Source organism: Macaca fascicularis, chromosome 12, assembly GCF_037993035.2.
Source record: "Macaca fascicularis isolate 582-1 chromosome 12, T2T-MFA8v1.1".
Lineage (NCBI taxonomy): Eukaryota > Metazoa > Chordata > Mammalia > Primates > Cercopithecidae > Macaca > Macaca fascicularis.
In genome coordinates, this window is record NC_088386.1 from 78,753,961 (window position 1) to 78,777,172 (window position 23,212).

General features: G+C 35.4%; 1 long non-coding RNA gene across 2 annotated transcripts; it reads left to right on the forward strand.

The window, feature by feature from the left end:
- The first annotated feature begins 15,737 nt into the window (after positions 1-15,737).
- LOC123568074 (uncharacterized) lies at positions 15,738-17,850 on the forward strand. Of its 2 annotated transcripts, none has more exons than XR_006691304.2 (3): positions 15,738-15,831; positions 16,334-16,511; positions 16,907-17,850. It is a non-coding gene; the product is annotated as an uncharacterized lncRNA (long non-coding RNA). The 2 variants fall into 2 exon arrangements; XR_006691303.2 differs by lacking the exon at positions 15,738-15,831 and adding an exon at positions 16,051-16,229.
- The last annotated feature ends 5,362 nt before the right edge of the window (positions 17,851-23,212 follow it).

Below are 23,212 nucleotides of genomic sequence, written 5' to 3' on the forward strand. Positions count from 1 at the left end.
CCTTAGGACTATTAAGCTAATATATTTTCGTTTTTAGTAATCCCTAGTTCCAAGTTGATCCAAGGCTGTGCTTAGAATCATGCCAAGAGGACTCACACATTTGCTTTTATATTATAGCAAAGATATCCTTCTATGATTTAGGCTGAGCAGTTAGGCTTAGCACCCAAAAGAAGGAGGATTTGATACTCTGGAAGACCTTGACATAAGGAAAGTTAAAAAGCCTGTTCCTTCTGGTCTCAGAATATGTGAGAAAGAATTAATCAGACATAGGTTTCTGACTTCCCTTCTCCAGGCTGACAAGTTTGCAAGAAAGCCAAAAATAGAGTAGCTTTTGTTGAACTTTGTTTTGGAATGTTCATATGAGGCTGTCACTTCGGGTGGCTCTGTGTCAACGTGTAAGGTAATACGTGGCAATGGTAGATGAATGTGGCTACAAAGATGAATCTGAGGCAACGTACCTGGCTCTGAGAGTCCAGCTGTATTTGGAGGGGTCTTGCTGGGAGTTTGCCCAGAATGGTTTGCTGCAGTAGTGGGCGAGGCCATTCAATGGGAGTCACCTCTAAACTCCATTAGGATAGCTGCACAGGAAGCAAGATTTGACTAGGGGTTGAATCAGTGAGAGTTGGATGGGGTGGAGGTGAAGTGTCAGCAGCCCATTACTGAGCAAAGATAACAGACTTTATATTCTTTTGTAAAACAAGGGCATATCTAAGGGTCGCACCAGCCACATCAGAGTGGAGACCAGCGCAAGGATGGCAGGCTACATGGAAGGGATAATCCCTTGAATTCTGTAAGCTTTCTCCTATACCCAGATGTCAGTTTGGGAGGAGGAGGGTGAAAAGTTCAACTCTGAAATCGAGCTAAACTTTGAGTTAACCAAATATTTTACATTACGAGGTTGTTTAAACTGGAGCTATCAGTTGGCCATTTTGAGGTAAGTCCTTGTCCTCTCACTTCCTTCCAAATAGGGTGGAATATTGAGAAGAATATTAAATGAGTTATAGAAAATAAAATAGGCTTTTTTTTTTTGCACATTTCATTAATAGTGTAAATTTGAGAATTTGCTAGTGAATCTCTGTACTTATCCCCACTCCCCAAGTCCTCGCTCTCAGCTGAGCTGGTTTCCTTTTTCTCTAAGAAAACTGAAGTAATCTGAAAGGAATTTCCACAGGTTTTCATCACTACATCTATTCACTTACAAATTTCTGTGACCATATACTCTGTCTTCACATCTGGAACATTAGAGGAGCTGTCTGATTCATCCAAAGGCAACTCTTCTACTAGGACCTTAGATCCTATCTCCTCTTACCTATTACAACGATTCTCACCTCTCTTTTGAGTAATCAATTTTTTTCTTGTTATTGATTATTCCATCATAAACACGGTTTATCTCTGACCATCGAAAACATGTTCTCTCAATGCAATTTCATTCTTCTTCATTCCCATATCTGCGTTTTCTTTATAGCAAAACTTCTCAAATACCTCCAGTATCATTCTTCAAGTTCTTTTAAAACTTACTACAATAGGTTTTCGCCCCAATCATTCCACTGAAACTACTCTTATGAAGGTAACTAATGACCTCCATATTGCTAAATACGATGGATAATTCTTCATTTTCCTCTGTCTGGACCCACCATCAGCACTTGACACAGGTGATCGTTTTCCTTTTTTCTCTTCCTTGACTGGCTTCCACTTCCAGTGTGTGTTATTGGCACCTCCTCATCTTTCCAACTTTTCAATATCGGAAGCTCTAAGGGTTCAGTCCTGGAATGTTTTCTCTATTCTGTCTACACTTACTCCTTTTGTGATCTCATTCAATTTCATGGTTTTTAGTATTATTTCTATGTGGACATCTCCCAAATTTTTATATCCAGCCTGAAAATGGGTCTTCTGAACTTTTACCTCCTATAGTGAATTGCCTACTCAGCAACTCCACTTGGATATCTAATACATATCTCAAATGTAACATGTATAAACAGAACCTTCCCTTTCTCAGCTGATGACAGCTACATCCTATGGTTGCTCAGGCCAAAGAGCCTTGGAATCGTCATTGATTCCTCCTTTTTTCTCACAATCTATATGAAAGCCATCAGCAAATCCCAGAGTCCAGCTCTGTCTCACTACCCCCACTACCACTGTCAGTTTTTAGTCTCTCTTTCATCTTTGTCTCCCTAGAGTCTATTCTTAGCTCAACCAGAGTGATGCTTTTGAATGTAAGTTATGTCACGTCTCTCCTCAGCTTAAAACCCTCAAATGGCTACCTCTGTCCCTCAGAGTAAAAACTAAAGTTTGTATCCTGATCTGTAAGTTCTTATGGTCTTCATTGCCCCTCTCCCCACCTCTTTATCTCATCTTTTACTACTTCTCCTCATTCTTACTCTGCATAGCTGCACCAGTTTTCTGTCTTTCAAATACACTGGGTACATTCTGATCTCAAGGCTTTTGCCTTTGCTCGTCTTTCTGTCTGGAAAGCTCATCCCTAATTTCTGCATGATTCAAGCTCTCACAGTATTTGTTTTTATTTCTCAAATGACACATTCTCATTAGGACCTTCTTTGACTACCCTGTTTAAAATTACAGTCTCTACCCCTAATATGGCATTTCTTATCTCTTGTTCCTGCTTTGTTTTTCTCCATAGCTTTTATGACTTTCTGATATCCTGAACAAGTTATTGATTTTTTAAATAATAAGGCTCTATTTTAATGTTGTGTAAATTACCAAGAAGTAGAGATTGACTGTAATTTGCCAAAGACAGAACATTCATTTCACAGCTACACAAGAACAAGGCTATGAGTGAAAAGGCACTCTAATTTGGGATAGTGCGAAGAAACATCGTTTGTATTTTGGACAATTTATAGAGAAAAATTTCCAGGGGATGTAAGAATACTGTTGGTTTATATGGATATAAAGTGAAAAATGAAAGAACTCATGCAAAAATCTATGCTATCTTTATTCTCCCTAGATTTATTAAATCTATATTTACTGCAAATTTTATAAGTGTATTCTCCTGTTATTGGAGACAATGAATGTTTTCAAAGAATTCCTATGCTCCAGTTTATGAAACCATACTCTGTCTAGACAAGGGCATAGGAGGTATTTCTAAATTCTAATAATAAACTCAGAAAAAGAAATAAAGCCATCTCATTTACAATAGCATAAAAAACTTAGAAATAAATTTAATCAAAGAAGTGAAAGATCTGTACACAGAAAACTATAAAACATTAATAAAAATGGAAGAAACATAAATAAATGGAAAGATATTCCATGTTCATGGATTGGAAGAATTAATGTTGTTAAAATGTTCTTATTTACCCAAAGTGGTATATAGATACAATGCAATTCCTATCAAAATCCAATGACATTTTTCACAGAAATAGAAAAAAAAATTCTAAAATTCATATGGAACCACAAAAGACCCTGAACAGCCAAAGCAATCTTGAGTAAAAATAAATAAACAAATAAAGAGGGAGGCATCATATTACCTAATCTCAATATTGACTACAAAGCTATGGTAATCAAAACAGTATGGTAGTGGCATAAAAACAAACACACAGAACAATGGAGAATAGAGAGCCCAGAAATAAACCGAAACATATACAGTCAACTAATTTTTGACAATGGCACCAATGAGATGGCATGGGGAAAGTTTAGTCTCTTCAATAAATGGTGCTGGGAGAACTGAATATCCACAGGCAAAATAATAAAATCAGACCCTTATATTAAGGAATGCGAAAAAACAAAAACAAAAAAACAAAAACCTCAAAATGGCTTAAAGACCTGCACATAAGACCCGAAACTGCAAAACCCCTACAAGAAAACATAGGTGCAGAGCTCCTTGACCTTGGCCTTGGCAATGATTTTTTGGTTGTAACTCCAAGAGCACATGCAATAGAAGCAAAAATAAGAGGGACTGCGTCAAACTAAAAAGCTTCTGCACAGCAAAGGAAACAATCATCACAATGAAAAGGCAGCCTACAGATTGGGAGAAAATATTTGCAAACCATGTGTCTAATAAAGGGATAATATCCAAAATATATAAGGAACTCACACAACTCAATAGCAAAAAAATGAGTAACTTGATTAAAAAATGGCAAAGAACCTGAATAAATTTTTCCAAAGGAGACATCAAAATGGCAACAGGTATATGAACCGGTTCTCAACATCACTAATCATCAAGAAAATTCAGATCAGAGTTGCAATGAGATATCACTTCACATCTGTTAGGATGGTTGTTATGAAAAAAACAAGAGGTAACAAGTGTTGGGGAAGGAGTGGAGAAAAGAGAACCTTTGTACACTGTTGGTGGGAATGTAGATTGGTGCAACCACTGTTGGAAACAGTATGGAGGTTTCCTACATAGTCCAAAACTAAATATAGAATTACCATATCTCCAAAATATGATAGAACTATTATAATTCCAAAAATTTAATCTAGAACTACAATAATCAAGCAATCCCACTTCTGGATATATACGCAAAGGAAATAAAATCTCTACTCCTGTAGCTAGCTGCTGTCTCATGTTAACTGCAGCATTATTCACAATAGCCAAGATATAGAAACAATTAAAGTGTCCTTTGGTGGATGAATAGATAAAGAAATTGTGGTATATAATGAAATACTATTCAGCCTTCAAAAATGAGATGCTGCCATTTGTGACAACATAGATGAATCTAGAGGACATTATGTCAGGTGAAATAAACAGAACACAAAAAGAAAAATACTGCGTGATCTCACTTATATGTAGAATTTTTTAAAAAATGAATTGTGTAGAAACAGAGAGTAGAACAGTGGTATTAGGGGCTGGGAGATGGGAGGTAGGAAAGTGTAGGCGAAAGGCCACACAAAGTCACAATTATGCCCCATGAGTAAATCTAGAGTCCAATGTGCAATGTGAGGGCTGGGTGTGGTGGTTCATGCCTGTAATCCCAGCACTTTGGGAGGCCAAGGTGGGCAAATCACTTGATATCAGGAGTTCAAGACCAGCCTGGACAGTATGGTGAAACCCCATCTCTATTAAAAATACAAAAATTAGCTGGGTGTGGTGGCAGGCGCCTGTAATCCCAGCTACTCGGGAGGCTGAGAGAGGAGAATTGCTTGAACCTGGAAGGTGGAGTTTGGGGTGAGCTAGGATTGCCCCACTGGACTCCAGCCTGGGCAACAGAATGATACTCTATCTCAATAATAATAATAATAATAATAATAATAATAATAATTGTACAACATGAGGACTATAGTTAATAATATTGTATTATATACTGGTAATTTGCCAAGAGAATAAATTTTAGATACTCTTACCATCAAAAAAAAAAAAAAAGAGAAAAAAGAAAAGAAAGGTAACTATATGAGATGATAATTTGCTAAACTGTAATAATCCATTTAGTATGTATGTGTGTGTGCATATATATATATACACACACATATATATAAACATGTTGTAGCCCTAGAATCTATGCAGTGAAATTAAAAAAAAAACCTAAGATGTCTTTATTCTTCCTAATTAAATTTATATTTGCTGTAAATTTAAGTTTATTGTCCCATTCCAAGCGCTAGTGAAGGCTTTCAAAGAAGTCCTTTGTTCGATGTTATTAGCGATATCATACTGTATCTAGATCAAAGCATAGGAGGCACTGAAGATTGCAACTAAGACTAACCAAACCACAGGGGTTCTCAAAATTTAGTGTGGGTAAGAATCACTTGGAGTAGGTTGGGAGTTGAAGAAAACTTGTTAAAAATGCACATTTCCTGGCTGTAACATAAGGTATTCTGAACCAATAGATTTGGGGCCTAAGTTGGTAATCTGCAGTTTCAATATGCTCCTCTGGTGATCCTGAACAGGTGGTCCATCTCCCATCCTTTGGGAAACACTGCACCAATGTTTATTATCATAGAAGAAAATTACATAGAAGAAATCTGAAGAAATTTCAACAGAATTTTAGAACATTGAATTATTTAGGGGTCCAGATAGCTTTCTTATTTTTTTGCTGTTCAAATCTTATTTTTTGTAAGAAAAAACTGAATAGCTAGGGACATTCGTGATATCAGAAACCTAGATTTCACTTCCTCTATCATTGTTTATAAAATCAAAGTGATGGAGTCTTCAGAACAGACTAAGTTTATTTTACAAACACCAAAAGAATGTATTTGATAGGAAATTAGCACCTGATCGAAGTGAATATTGACATGCAGGGAGAAATTTCCTGAGAAGACTGTAAAACTGGCATTATGTTAGTTTACAAGAAAATGGAGCTGCATGAAGAGGATATTTATTAAATAGTGAAACATTAGGTCTCTCTTTTGTTTGAATTATTTACAATAAACATAAAATACATTTTAAGTAAAATATGTCAACGAATACATAGATAAGAAAAAGGGCACAGGTTTTTTTCACGCATCTTGTAACCATTTAAAGGAGACCATTGGATTTAGTGCTTAACCAATACATGTTTTATTGTGTAAACCAAATATTTGGATATTAATATTTTTAAAAACTGATAAAGTCTTTATCAACTTTTACTGAACACTGTATTATCTACTTGACTGTTATATTGCTTTAAGAGTCCAGTCTTAACTCGTCTGTGATCCTAAGTGAAGAATAAATAACATGAGAACTTTAAAATTTCCTAGTGAATTAAATTCAGATTGAATCCAGATATCTAAAAATGAAAGTCAAAGTAACGCTATCATAAACAGTCTATATTAGCTTTTCGATTAATTAATAAATTAATTAATTTTTTTAGAGATGGAGTCTACGTTATCCACGCTGGTCTTTGACTCCTGGGTTCAAGCAGTCTTCCCATCTCAGCCTCCCAAGTAGCTGGGACTGCAGACATGTACCACTATGCCTTGCTGACTAGAATCTGTATTAGATTTTTAAAAATAAACTTGTTTTTTTCTTTTTGGAATAATCTGAGATTTACAGAAATGTTTCAAAGACAGTATAAAGTTTTCGTTTCCCTCATTTTTTTCTTGATTTAATTGACAAATAACAGTATATTTAAATGGTGCAATGTGATGTTTACTTATATGTATATGTTGCGGAATTATTCCTCTTATGTCCCTTGCCCAGTCTCCCCTAAAGTTAACATTGTATATCATCGTAGTACATTTTTGAAAACTAAGAAAATAAGCTAGGCATGGTGGCTCACACCTGTAATCCCAGCACTTTGGGAGGACGAGGTGGGAGGATCGTTTGAGTCCAGGGGTTCAAGACCAGCCTGGGCAAAATAGGAAGACCGTGTCTCTACAAAAAATACAAACATTAGCCGGTCATGGTGGCATGTGCCTGTAGTCCCAGCTACTCAGGAGGCTGAGGTGGGAGGATCACTTGAGCCCCAGAGGTTGAGGGTGCAGTGAATTGTGTTTGCTGGGGTAACAGAATGAGACCCTGTCTCAAAACAAATAACAAAAAACAACATTGGTGCATGGTTATTAATTAAGCCCCAGACTTTATTCAGATGTCACTGTTTTCCTGCTAATGTCCTTTTGCTCTTCCAGGATCCAATCCACAATACTTTTGGTACATTGGCTATTTATATAGATGTAAAGGGCTGCCATAGGCTGTATGCTGTACTACTCTGGGGGTGCCATTTACATTGCTGTGCCAGGCACTGTTCATAGTGCTTTACATCTATTAACTTGTTTAGTCATCACGGCAGCTCTAAAAGGTAGGCAATATAATTATCCCTATTTTACAAGTAGGGGCATTGAGGACAAAGAGATTCAGTAACCTTAAAAGATCACATAGCTAATAAGTGGAGAAACTGAGATTCTAGTTACACAGCCTGTGCTCTTAGAGACATTTCAAATTGGTGAGCTTCCTATCCCAACTAACCAGCTATGAGAACACACTTCTTATTCTAAGGAACTGGCTGATTGACCTTAAGCAAGTCACTCAATCTCTCGGGACCTCTGTCTGCTCACCCATGAAACTGTAGAAGTGGATTACATAATCTATACAAGTTTCCTACCTTTAAAACAAATGTATAACATTGAAATATGTATCTTTAAATTTAATTTCCAGCTCAGAGACCTACTGCATTTTGTACTCTTGCCAATCAACTTTTAAAAAATAAAATGTTCAGTAAAATCAGACTATTGAATATTAAAATGCCAATTGTATTTTTAAGGTGGATCTATATATCACATAGAGACACTTCTTTTTTTGCCTCAGGTTGTTAGCTTGTTGCTTTTGAATTTTATATGATGCTTTTGAATACTACTCAATTTTACATATACCCTTTGTACGCCAATAAAACTAAACTAAATGTATGTCACTTCTTATGTAGGAATGCACAAGCAAATAAATAGTATATAGCCACATATTTCAGTAGATTAAACCCAGCTGAAATTATCCCACATGCTGGCACTGTAATAGGCTATTGATCTCAGAGTGCATTTTCTGTTTCTTTATAATTGAATTTTGTTCCCAAATGAAAGAGCATGTTCATTTTCATTTTGTGTTTAGTGAAATAAAAACTGCATCTGGGATCAGTTTCATCATGTGCCCAATGGAGGACTAAGTATGAAGTCCTCCATTATACTTCCATAGACCTAAGTATGGAATATTGTGACTATTTTAAAAAAAGGAAGCATGCCACCTTCTTGGAAGATACTGTTTTTCCCCAAAAGTGCTAAAGTTTAGATTTGAACTGCCATAAAAATTCTGCATGATTATATCCACAAATCAGGATATACACAAAACTATGGATTTTTCCCCCATGAATGACGAGTAATGGAAGATATGCTGCAATTACACAAATTAACCCATCTCTAGAGACCAAAGGAAATTAAGATTGAAGGAAATAGGGCAGACGGCTTAAAAATAAAATAAAAAAGATCTTAAAATAGAAAATATTATGCCAAAACTAGAGGTGATTTTCTTTCTTATGCTAGACCTTCCTTTGATTCTTTTAATTACAATGAGACGGAAATTTTAGGACACCAAGGGAGACAGATTATTCAAAGGCTTTTGCATGCTCTTTATTCTCTTTCAAATGCGATACTCCCCATAATAGTGTAATACCATTCATCACACTGCTTTCAGCCCTCTACCTGAAGGTGACAGTCTTCAGCTGTTCCAGAAGGTCCTGGATCCCAAAGTTCCTGTTACTCACTGCTGATTGGGCATAGATGAGAGCACCTAATTTTCATTCAGCAGCCTGTTGTGGGTACAGGGTTACAGTTGCAATGAAGCAGGGCCTTTCTGATCCTTTTTATTATTCTTCTTTCATGGGGGAGGAGAGACATAAAGTGCCTGCAGTGAAATGCACTGCAGTACATTCACTCTACGACTCATTTTTCAAACCCCAGGGAAGACTTCCCTGCATCTCTTGACGTAAGTCCTTGAAACAAAATGCAGCTGCATCATTGTGCTGTGAAAGTTGTGTGTGGTGGTGGTGTTCACATTGGAGAAGGACACTGCTTCAAAGCACGGGGAGAATGTGAGCAGAGCAAACACGTAAGTGAGAGAAAAGACAAATTGACTTTCCAAATTCTTCCAATCAGAAGGCATGAATGCTGATGCCCACAGTGCCTAGTGTCATTTTCTTGTTTCACTTTGTGTCCAGCTTGAGATTTTGGGAGTACTCATGTGTTAGTAAGGTATCCTCAATGGTTGCATATGGTTGGTGAGAAATATTTTGCAATGGTGAGCAATTTATTTTATTTTAAAATGTGTGTGTATTTATGTATGTATGAACATATGTATTATATTTATCTGCATGTATGTATTCTTAAATTTTTATTAAAAATTAAACATAATCTTAAATGTAATATGTTTTAAGCATAACACATTGGCAGCTAACACATTAGCATTGAATATTAGAATTTTAGATGGTTTTATTTTTCTAAAGTATTTATTTTATTAAAATCTTTTTTTTTTTTTTTTTTTTAAAGAAATGGGAGTCACTTTATGTTGCCCAGGCTAGACTCTAACTCTTGGGCTAAAGCAATCCTCTTGCCTCAGTCTTCCAAGCAGTTCTGGGATTACAGGCACTGCTGTTTTTCTAAGTATTTAATAATATTAATTACATTTTCAAAAAGTTAGGCAGAAAATTGATTTTAAATAATTTTGATTTAAAAATTGATTCTGTTAGTATGTGTGCCTTTTAATTTTAAGAAATAGTTTTGAATATTTTAAGAGAGAAACAAACTATTTGAAAACATGAGGCTGATGGTTAATATCCAGTGTCAACTTGGTTGGATTCAAGGATACAAAGTATTATTCCTGGGTGTGTCTGTGAGGGTGTTATCAAAGGAGATTAACGTTTGAGTCAGTGGGCTGGGAGAGGCAGACCCACCCTCAGTCTGAGCGGGCACATCTAATCAGCTGCCAGCGGGCTATAATGAAGCAGGCAGAAGAAGTTGGAAGGACTAGACTTGCTGAGTCTTTCGGCTTCATCTTTCTCCCATGCTGGATGCTTCCCGCCCTCAAATGTCAGGCTCCAAGTTCTTCAGGTTTTGGACTCTTGGACTTACATTAGTGATCTGCTTGGGGCTCTCAGGTCTTTGACCACAGACTGAAAGCTGCACTGTTGGTTTCCCTACTTTTGGGATTTTGGGACTTGGACTGGCTTCCTTGCTCCTCAGCTTGCAGACGGCCTCTAGTGGGACTTTACCTTGTGATCGTATGAGTCAATACTCCTTCATAAACTCCCTTTCATATATACATCTGTCCTATTAGTCCTGTCCCTCTAGAGAAGCCTAATACAATGAGGAATAATTTAATTTTTCAGTTTTCTAGCACTTAATTTAATTTACATTTTTGGTGCAAATATATCCACATTTGAACACTTTGAAGACAATTACATTTACTTTTTAATTCTTTAAATAATTGAGGATGAATACAAGTCAAAATTGTGATAAAAATAGATTGAATAGAAACAGCAATCATTTGATTGTGGTTTCAGCTACTTAGGAGGCTGAGGCAGGAGGATCCCTTCAGCCCAGGAGTTCAAGGCTGTAGTACACTATGACCATGCCTGTGAATAGTCACTGCACTCCAGCCTAGACAATCTAGAGAGACACCAACTCTTAAAAAAAAAATGGAGTATCACTTGTTAAACATTTCTCTCAAAAATGAAGCTCAGGAAAGAAGAAAATTGGGGAAAAAGCTGGGGTTGGGAGGAATAGAAAGACTTGCTTCCAACAAATAGAATAAGGCAAAATGAGAGTGTATATCTTCTGAGGACTGGGTTGCAAAGATAGTGTGACTTCTTTCTTTTGGATCTCTTGCTTTGTGGGAAACTAGCTGCTGTGCTTTGAGGACACTCAAGCAATCCAATGGAGAGAACATATGGCAAAGAACTGAAGCCTCTTGCCCACAGCTACATGGTTCAGCGATTTCAAAAATGAGTCCTATGGCCCCATTTGACCCTGGAGGAGACTGTAGCCTCAGCTGACATGTGAACCTTCTAAGAGACTGAGCCACAATGACCCAGTTTAGCTGCTTCCAAATTCCTGACCTACAGGAATTAACGATAAATATCTATTGTTTTAAGCTGATATATTTTTGAAAATTTTAGTGATGTAGGAATAGGTAATTAATACAACCTCTTTTAATCTATTCTCATAACAGCAACCAAACCATGTTTTAAAAATATGTCAGATCATTTTGTCCAGTTTTTCTCAACAAAGTGAAAAAGTCAGATCATGGACTTCTCACAACTGTCCTATGGCTCTCCATTTCCCTCAGAGCAAAATTCAAAACCTTTAATGGCCTTCAAGGTCTGGCCCCTTCTCTCATGGTTTCCTCACTGACCTCAGCTCCTCCTTGCTCTCTCACTCAGCTTTGGCCACCCTCTTCTCTTTGATGTTCCTCCAACATCCCAGGAATGCTCCCACTTTAGAACTGTTTTACTGGTGGTTCCTGCCAACCCAAAACCCAGTGAGCCACACAGCCAACTTCCTCATTTCCTTCAAATCACCCTAAATGTTACTGTTCCAATGATGTATATACTGCGATCACTCTATTTATTATATTTAAAATTCACTGCTATCTCTAGCTTTGAGACCCCTCATGCCATTTGGCATGCTTTAATTCACACTAACATATTATACAATTTCCCTTTTAATGTTTATATTATATAATGCTTATTTTTTACTGTTTTCTTCTCCCAAATAGCAGGAATTTTTATCTGTTTTGTTTATTGAGATAAGCAAAAACATGCCTAAAATAGTGCATGGCAGATAGTAGATGCTCAATATATGTTTGTTGACTGATTTCCTCATTCCTAGCATCTCACTTTTAAAGCACATCGCTCAATAGCAGGCACTCATTCAATTTAAGGCACTGAATCCTAAGTCTTGCATGATCCATCTGAGGCTTTTGAAGAATATATGCAAACACCATAAATATGGCCATCATTCATTCATTCACTCAACAAATATTGTTTATTGAATGCTTTTTAGATTATAGGCATTTTGCTTGTACTGGGGATACAAACATAAATAAAACACAGTTATGATGTAAAGAAAGTTATAGTTTAATAGGAAGAAAAAGCAAACAGTTCATTACAGGAAATGGGAAAGGGTGGTAAGTTAAAGATGCTTTGGGGATACCTAAGTAGAGATATATTTGTCTACAGAGTTTATGGGAGAGGTTTGGGCAAGACGTATATTTGGTTGTCATTGTCATATAGGAAGTGAATGAAGTCACTCAGGAAGGATATACACAATGGAAATCGGAGGTCAAGAATCAAATTTTGAGAAATATTTGCAGTGAGAAGGAGAGGATGCAGTTACAGAGGCAGTTTAAAAATATTTCCGTTCTTTTCGTTTTGGGCATGGGGTAGGATTGCATTTCTCTGGTCACTGTGAAGTTATAACCACACTGCTAGCTTTGGCCAATGGAATGTGACCAGAAATGATGTGTGTCACTTCTCAGCACAGGCAATGCACCAATCAGCTGGTTCCCTTCTCCTTGCCTTGACGATTTGAAATGTGTTTGTCAGAGGCATTGGAACCAGAGAAACTCCATCTTGAATAGGGACTGGGTAAAATGAGGTTGAGACCTACTGGGCTGCATTCCCAGACAGTTAAGGCATTCTAAGTCACAGGATGAGTTAGGAGGTCGGCACAAGATACCGGTCATAAAGACCTTGCTGATAAAACAGGTTGCAGTAAAGAAGTCAGCTAAATCGCACCAGAATCAAGATGGAGATGAGAGTGACCTCTGGTCATCCTCACTGCTACTTCCCACCAGCGCCATGACAGTTTACAAATGCCATGGCAGTGTCAGGAAGTTACCCCATATGGTCTAAAAAGAAGAGGCATGAATAATCCACCCCTCATTTGGCGTATCATCAAGAAATAACTACAAAAACAGGTGACCAGTAGCCCTCAGGGTTGCTTTATGCAGTAGCTATTCTTTATTCCTTTACTTTCTTAACAAGCTTGCTTTCACTTTATGGACTTGTCCTGAATTCTTACTTGCACGAGATCTAAGAACCCTCTCTTGAGGTCTGGATTGGGTCCCCTTTCTGTAACATGTTGACATGGAGCCTCTGTCAATCTGTTTTCCTTAGTGATTATCAATAGTGAAACTCCTCAAGACCTGTCCCAGACTTGCAGTGTGAGTCAGAAATACACTTTTGTTGGGTTAGGTCACTGAACTATTTGTTACCACACCATAATCAAGTCTACCCTAAGGATTCAAGGAGAGTCTTAGGAAAAGGAGACTTTAAAGAGGATTTAAAAAGAATGGAGAAAGAAGATTCAAGAAGATGAAGATGTCAAATGCCTCGTTGCAAAATAGAGATTGGAAAGTGTTCCTTTAACTTGGCATTTTGTGGGTCGTTTGTGATTTTAGTGTATTATGCAATGTGAAAAAGTATACAGTTTCTTTCAAATGGTGAACAATTAAAGAAAAAAAAGAAGTCATAAGTGTGGGCTGTAGCAGAAGTGTGGCTCTTACTGTTATCATTGACTGATAGAAATCTGAATTCTGATCCCACAAATTTGTCTCCTCCCTTTTCCCTGCTCACTTTGAACTGAAGTACCTCTTTACTCCTTCCTTCCTTTCCCTCCCTCTTATCGCCTTGCCTCCCTGTAGATTCCATCACAGCTTCCCCCATCCTTTCTCAGGGGAATGTCTTAAAAGAAAAGCATATAACTGCCATTTGCAATTCCTCACCTCTTATCCACTCTTCAGCCTACTGCAAATTGACTTTTGACCTCTTCAATCTACTGAAGTAGCTCATGCAAAGAGACTTTTTATGAAAATCACATATAATTTAGATTGTTTTATTTTCTGCCTAAATCTCTTTCATTGTATGTGATAATACAGTGCACGATTATTGGTTGAGCCATTAATTTTGTATCAGCCAAAGAGAAAGGTGAACCTGTCATTTAAACTGGATGGAATAAGAAATAATATTTTAAAATTAGCAGTAAATAGAAACTTGCACAATAAAAATATTTTTGTGTCACTTGAAATATTACCATTGGTTGCAAGATTTAAAGATGTAAAAGGTGTTTTCTTTCACGTTCGCTTTATTTTTTTCCAGTAGAGATACTGACTGCAGGCAGCTTGCCTCTTTTTTTTTTTGGCTTGTAGTCACAATACTTGAGCACAAATTTAATGAAGCATTGTTTAATTGAGACTTCCCTGTAGTGAAACAACAATATTGCAAATTGTTTTTCATAGGCATTTCCTCACTTAATTTTCAAACAAGTTTTTTATTTTTAATTTTTTCATCATGACACCTGTAGACAGGATCAAACAACTTTTGAAGGGTAGTTGATTTCCTCCTATTTACAGATTAAGAAACTGAAGCTCAAAAGAGACAAATTGCCACATTCACCTTGCCACAGGGTGTGTGTGTGTGTGTGTGTGCATGTGTGTGTGTGTTTTCTGACTCTAAACGTAGAGCAATTTCTACTATGCCCCAGCCACTTGGGTGTAGTATGTGTACAAAAGTGACAACACAGATACAGTGATTCTTTAAAGTAGGTTTATTTTTCTAATTGACATTTTTGTTCAAACATTACAGGATTATACATTTCCAACAATTTTAAGCAATTTTGATGCTTTCCAAAATGTTGTATATTGAATAACTTTTTGCATTAAATGAATTTAGGTTGGCAATAAGGAACCACCATACACTTTAATAGATACTATTTCATGCCACAGTTGTGTTGTCTTTAATGCAAGGATGGGTGTTTAACACTCTTTTGCAATGGGAAGAAATTAAAGGAGTTTGAGTTAAAATAGTGAGAGAAATAATTGGATATGATTGTTACCTTAAATAGAGCCACAGTCTGTTGATTTTGGCTTCTGTTAGTCCTAAAATATTCAACACATTCATAACAAAATTTTTTGGGAATCTCTGTCTCATTTATTAATACCTATGCACCTGCAAAACACTGCTCTATTTGTAAGACTGATACGTGTGTGATAATGTATGCGATAAGCAAAAATCTGAGTTTTCTAGATAGCTTTTGAACTGAAAGTAATGGAAACATGACTACTCAGATTTTTAAAAACCAGGCTTTACCTTCCATAGTTCAATTTATGTTAGTACAAATTCTTCTCAAACGTGGTCTCCTTGAGAAGGTGCACAGGCTACTGGAAATAGTGAAGACAGTAATAAGAAGATTAACTGGCTTACTTACCAAGAAAATGAATTCAGGAAATTTGATTCTAGTAGAGAACTAGAACAAGCAAACAGGATGAGCAACCACTTATTGGAATAGTGTATGTAAATTTGAGAAAGAGTGATTTTTTTTTTTTCTCCCAAGGGTTAAGAATATGATGAAAAGCCTGGAGCTGAAAGAAGGACAATATGTATGGGAGACAGTGAGGACACTTACCTGACCAGAGAAGGTGAACAGGTACAATAAGGCTAGATTGTAGTGGCTGCAGTGGGTGTTGAAATACATGTTGAATGCAACAAAGAGGTATTAAAATTTCTTGAGTATTAATTGATTGGTCTAATCCTGGGTTTTAGGCAGAGCATCCTAAACCTTAACAAATGGTGAATTTGGAAGCAAATAGACTCAGGGAGCTCAGCTATATTGTTTTGCAGAGTTTTGAATTTCATAAGCTAGTAAAGCTCCCAGAAAATTCTTGAGGACTAACATGTAGTTGTTAACTATTTATCTTGAAGGAAAGAATATTTAGAAAACCTCAACAACAAAATATAAAGAGTAAATTACCACATACTATCTTCACTATTTCATACAGGAATGGAAATTTAACATCAAATCAGCAGGAAGGACATTCTCCCAGGGTAAAGGACACAACACTAAGATGAATAAACTTGATGTTCTTAGAGACTTACTACATTGCCTCTGTTTTCTCACTTTCTCCTCTACCTGTAACTCTGTTTTATAGCTGCGCAGATATTCAGAATGATATCTGAGATCCACTGAGCTAAGAAAATACCATAATTACTCAGGTATAACATAATGAAAACCTGCGAAAGGAGAAGAAAGAATAAGAGAAGGAAGGGAGATGATGGAAGAATGACAGCCCAGATTGAATATAGAAGGCAACAGATTGAATATAGAAGGTAAAAGAAGAAAGTGAAAGATACCTACAAAAATTATACTATGACCTCGTATCGTTTTTAATTTTAATTTAATTTTATTTTATTTTTGAGATGGAGCCTCGCTCTGTAGCCCAGGCTGGAGCGCAGTGGCACAATCTCGGCTCACTGCAAGCTCTGCCTCCGAGGTTCACGCCGTTCTCCTGCCTCAGCCTCTCAAGTAGCTGGGACAACAGGCGACCGCCACCACACCTGGCTAATTTTTTGTATTTTTAGGAGAGACGGGGTTTCACCGTGTTAGCCAGGATGCTCATATCGTTTTTAATAGTATTGCACATAACACTGCCCTAATTCATCTTGTAACAGAGTCTGTGGGATGTCGTATCAATTGATTGATGTCCTGCTGTCTTCTTTTTCAGGACCAGACGCCAGAAATGCAATTTGCCAAGCATATGAAGAACATGTTTTTACTAGTTTTTGATAACTGAAAATACTTCTTCATCTAAAACCAGGCTGATCTTGAGAAAAATTTTAAAGGAGATTAGAAAATTCACTTTAACAAACCACCATCATATAGTCACATCAATCTTTCACAGATATTTTTCCAACAATTACCAGAATTCTTAGAGTTTATTACTGATATTTTGTTCTTAACCTTTGACAATTGCCATTTAGCAATTGCATGGTTTTACCTTTGTGGTTGTAGAGTTTCTGGTTTTTTTTTTCATTAGAATTATATAAGTAGAGGAATAGAAACTGTTATATTTGCAAAAAAAGAGCAAAGATGCTTTGTGACTTTGGTAATTATATTTGAAGGTGACTCACAAGAGAAAACTTGTTTAGGAGAGATGGTTAATTTTTTTTTCTTTCAAGCAGACATTTTTTTTTCAAAATCAGTTAATGGCAAATGTGTTCTTTGCTGAATATTAATCTATAGTATCATTTAAGATGTTCTTAATTTATGTTTCTGGACTTCGTTTAAATGTGAAACTCTAGAAAGGGTAAACTAGCTCACCCCACTGCTAGGTAGTAGCTAGTATTGTCTTTGCTACAGGGCATTTTATAGTAAAATTTTGAAGTATATTGAAAAAAGTTACCAGTTCACTTACTATACAATAGCTTGGAATGTGAATGTCTGAAAGAAGAAAAATTCAATAAATGACTGTGGAGTTATTTGGTGGAATTCACAACATAATAACAAGAAAAGGTTTTCAGCTTCGAGCATAATGGAAATGAGTCATTTAATTTTACCCTCAGTCCTGGTACACAGTTTTAGCACCTACTAAGAAGTCTGCTTGCATTTAAATGACTTAAGCAATTATTAAAAGCAAGTTTCAAGAAATAAATGGCATTTGTATAAAAAGGAGACTGGGTTTAAACTGCTAGTGCTTTAATTTTCCATAAAAGCAAATTCAAGTTCAGAACAGGATTCAGGATTTAGTAACAATTCAAAGGTTTTCAATCCCTTAATCTCTTTGTGATAACTATATTCATCATTTAGCCATTTTTAAAAGGAAGAGAATAAAAACGTTAACGCTGATTCCTACCAGCACTTGTGACTGAAAAATTCATTATATATGGTAAATACTTATGGCTCCAAATAGCTATTTGATTTATAATTTTGGTATTGAAATGTAATGAAATACTTCTATTGTATTTGCAATTGCTGGAAGAGTAGCACGAATCATACTTCAAATAAAAGTATTTCTTTTTATCATTTTCCCCAAATGTTTCGAGTATAAGAATGCCATTTCCTTTTCTCTCAGGTGTACAGATCTTTACTCATTGTCTCAAAGGTGATTATTTTGTAATTTGACCTTAGTCTTGCAAAGAAGCTCTATTTAGAGATTTAAATATAGTATTAACTTAGAAAATAAATTTCAACTATTCATACTGTTTTACCTAGAGTTATTACATTATTAAGAGTAAGTATCTTATTAAACTCAATGAGGAGCCACAAAATAGATAAGATTTCTAAAGGAGATAACTGATGAAAAATAAAAGTTGAGAAAATGGGGCAGCTAAGTCATCTGTCAACAGTATTTATACTGAAAAGACATTGTAAATATTAACTTCAGTTTTTCTAGCTTGCCATATGGAATTGCTATTATTGGAAAACAAAACAAAATGTGGGAGATGCCTGACATTTCACTTAAATTTATTTAAACAAAGTTTGTATATGTTCTGAGCCACCTACAATTTTTGAGGCACTATTCTAAGTGCTTATATTTCTTAGCTCACTTAATCTTCACAATATCATGAGGTGGGAACTTTTGTTTTTGATAAGGAAACTCAAACAAGTACAATCTAGACCTCCAAATGGACACATGCTGCTTAGTAGCTATGTGGCCTCTGTTCTGAGTCCTGTGACCATTTCAGAGTTATAGTTCATGATTCCTTCTCGTAGTCCTGTCACCAAGTGCTGTAATTTCATCATTTCCTTGAATTGTTCTTTCTTCTTTTTGCCTGGGTTGTCTCCATTTATGCCTGAATGACCATATATCATAGTCTCTTAGTTTAGTGAATTTCAGGCATCAGTCTGAGGACTTGAATTGATTTGTGAAGAAATTTCAGCATCTGCTCTCTTAACCTAGTGATTTACTTCCGGGTTTCAAAAAAATGGTTCCTACACAATAGCTATTATTTATAGACTGCTGTAGGAACTACTATTTGTAGCCATTTATTAGCACTCACAGGGCCACTTTCTGATCTTCTGAAGGTTCTTTCTGCATCCATGCTTGTTCCCTCTATTTTGCTCTCTATTATACAGCTATCAGAACTATTATTTTAGAATGTGATATAGTTTGGATCTTTGTCCCCATCCAAATCTTATGTTGAATTGTAATCCCCGGTGCAGGAGGTGGGGCCTGGTGGGAAGTGTTTGGGTCCTGGGAGTAGACCCCTCATGGCTTGGTGCTGTCTTCCTAATATTGACTGAGTTCTTGCAAGAAAAATACTTCTGTAAGGACAGAAGTATTGCCCAGCAACTGCTGGTTCAACTGCCTGGGCTACTGTCACCCTTGTTATTGATCCTTGTAGCCAAAGAAAATTATCTCAAAACAATTGTGTAATTCTCCTCATTTTTCCTTTAAAAAAATTATTTTCTTTTATCTCTGTGAATATGCACATAGTTTACTATGACACTCATATTCCCTTAGCAATGTCCTATTCCTGAATGAATATAATTTTCTTTTAGAGAGACTCTCTTGGTTTGTAGCAATTATTTTTCAATATATGAGATTTATCTCGATATTGTATGGTTAATAGTGTTAGTTGCTGTTACTCTCTTCTAAAAAGTGAGGCTAAATTGTAGCAAAATGATATACCTTTTGTTTTGTGGAAGTTTCCCAAAGGAAAGCCATAGTTCAGGTTAAAGTGGTTAAGCCTACGGCATTTCCTTTAGCAAAATCTCAATAAAAGATAAACTAGGTAGTTAAATAATCCTAAGGGTTAGATTACATGAGCAGTCCAACTTGCTTTAAGTAAGCATTTAATACATTCTTATTGAGTAAATAATCTGTTTCCCATTTGTAACTCTCTTCGGACTTACCCTCTATAATGACTGTTCAGTGAACAACTTTTTGCTAGAATGACTCTTGCAAAATGCTAATATTTTGGACAATGACTTAAAAAATTGTCTAACAACCTTTTCATCAAAAAACATACTACACAAACAGATATTTCAACACTGTGATTTCAGGCAATGACACATTTGACAATGTACTTGACATAACAATTTTTAGTCAGCTCCAAATGTATGGATCACATTTGAATTGCCTTCCATGTATGGATGAATCCAAAGCATTTTCCTCTCTGTACATACTCTAAAGTACTTCTGCCTGCTATTCTCTTCATCTCTAAGCAAGAGATGAAGATGCAGTATCTTCTGGGAGTCTTCTGTCTGTTATGCCTCTCTATACTTAATCTATATTTTACCCAAAGGTGTTTTTCTCGGATAATTTTACTTTAAGTGCAAAATAATCATGAGCCCTCCAAGTTTGAAATATTAGTGAAAAAAATGTTTCAGAAATAAGAAAAATAAAGCAAGTACAACATTGCCATTTATATATAAGCTGTATTTGTTTACTCCCAAATTGCTGTTTATTACTAATAAGAACACATTTTTATTCAATTGATATATTTTTCTAGCTGTGAAAATTGGGTATCTTGTGTTGAGATGAAACATATCATAATTTTTCCATTAAATTTAATGAAAACTTTTTTTCCCCATTTAAAAGCTCTTTACTTAATGTTAGGGTTTTCGGATACTAACGAAAGTCATTAAGCAAGGGAAAGGTGTGCTTGAAAAAAACTTTGCTTGAGACACTTAATGAGTACTAACTAAGCCCTGTGTGGAAGACCTGCAGTTTGAGAAGCTATCACTGTAGATCAGAAGTCTTGGCAATTTTGTTATTGTTTCTTATCTGACTTTTATCTAAGTTGAGTTCTTTTGCAATACAGCTGTCAAATTTTTGACTCTCCTTTTCTATCTGCCATTTCTCATGGGCTTTATTTAACAGGACGAACAAGTTAGCACCGTCACCTGACTTTGCTAACTTAACATTATTTATCACACCAATTCACTAATATTTATGAAATAATTTAGATGGTCGATAATCTATTATTTCTCCATTTGAAATTATTAACCATAAATCTTTGTTTCCTATAATTGAACACATATTTAAACAGTAACAAGTTTTGCCTTGAAGCTATTTTCAATCTTATATCTTAACTGCTTATCATAGAAAAAAAAAAAAGACTAATTAATAAGGTGAATATTCAACTTAAGAAGTTAGAACAATGGAGCAAACATAAAGGAGTGAAAGAAAGAAATGGTAAAGAGCAGAACTGGTGAATTAGAAAACAAATTATAGAGAACTTCACAAAGCTAAAAGCTGATTATATTAAAAGATGAATTAAATAGACAGTCTTTGACAAGAATGATAGAGAGAAGCCATGTATAATATTAGGAACAAAAGTGGGTAGAACTACAGATACAACAGAGATTTAAACATCATCAGAGACTAGCATAAACAAATATATGCTTATAAACTAGAATAGTTAGAAAACATGGACAATTTTCTAGAAAATTGGTTTATGAAGATATAGAAAATCTGAATATACCTATAGTATAAATAAATATGTATAAATATGTAAAAAGAAAGTGAATCAGTAGTTAAAAGTCTACACAACACATACATACACACTGTGAAATACACACACCATATGATATACACACATACACTATGATATACGCACACACATACACTTATCCAGGCCCAGATGGTTTTACAGATGAGTTATAACAATCCTTCAAAGAACTAATAATCATAAAATTGGAAAAAAAGAAAAAAGTACAAATGATCTTTATGGAAACTTTTCTAAACTTTTCAAAATTTAATACTCTCTAGGTCACTTTATGATGCTAATATACCTTGATTAAAAACAAGGCAAAGACGTGGTTACGGTGGCTCAGACCTGTAATCCTAGCAGTTTGGGAGGCCAAGGCAAGAGGATTTGAGGCCACCTTGGCCAAAAAAGTGAGACTTCATCTCTACAAAAAATAAAAATTAAAAAAATTGAAAAGAAATGTATGAGAAAAAAATGTTGCAGGATAACACACTTTATGAATACGAAGACAGATATATAAATTTAATATTGGCAAAAATAAATTAAGCAGTGTATAAGTAAATCATAGACAATTATTTCCCCCAGAAATATAGGAATGGGTTAACAGAAAATCTCTGACTATAATTTATCACATTAAGTGTACTGTTAAATTTAATTACCAGATTTTGATTGACTGAAGTGTCAGACACAGACACTGCCTGGGTAAATCAAATACATCTAGAGAAGGAAGTCATCCTAAATTTGAGAAGTGTATGATTTAGCTTTAGCCTTTGAGTTTAAATTTTAAACAATATAGGATTTGAAAAAAAACTTTACAAAAGTGATACCTATTTTTCCTTTGTCTCAAACATACTATTCTTTACATTTCTTTTTGACCCCTTCTAATAAACTAAATAATGATAGTAATAAGAATAAGAGCTAATATTTATCTATTGCTTTTGATAAAATTTGATGATAACCCTCTGAAGGAAACTAAGCTATGGAGTGTTACATAGCATGCCCTTTGCATATTCCAAGTCACAGCTAAAAAGTGTTAGAAAAACATCACTTTAAATTAGTGAATTTACAGTTATACTTTCCATCAACTTAATAGTATGAATACACACTATATATCTATACAATCTTCATATTTTCCATAGTATTTCACTGAGTTGGTTCACTTCAGTGTTTCTAATGGTTAGACATTATTTCCAAGTTTTGCTATCATAAATACTTGGCTATGACTCAGCTATTTTAAAAATTCTTTTGAACAATTTCCTCTTGGGATGTAGACCCAGGAATAGGATTTCAAAATGTGTTTGAATATTTTAATATTTTGCCATACACTGCCAGATTACTCTCTGAAAAGACTGCAGTGATTTACAATGATCCCTTTTAAACAGACAAAATTCCAGAGCTATAAAAAAAGGACCGATGTTTAAATTTGTGGAAGTCTATAGATAGTTGGTTATATGGCTCTGTAAGAAATTCTAAACGGGTAAAACTTATTTGCATGTTTATGCTATGATACGACTTATTTTCTAAAAAATGATACGAACTGAGGATCCTTTCTGAGCCCTTCTTTAATTTTTAAATATTTTATTTCTTTTATTAAG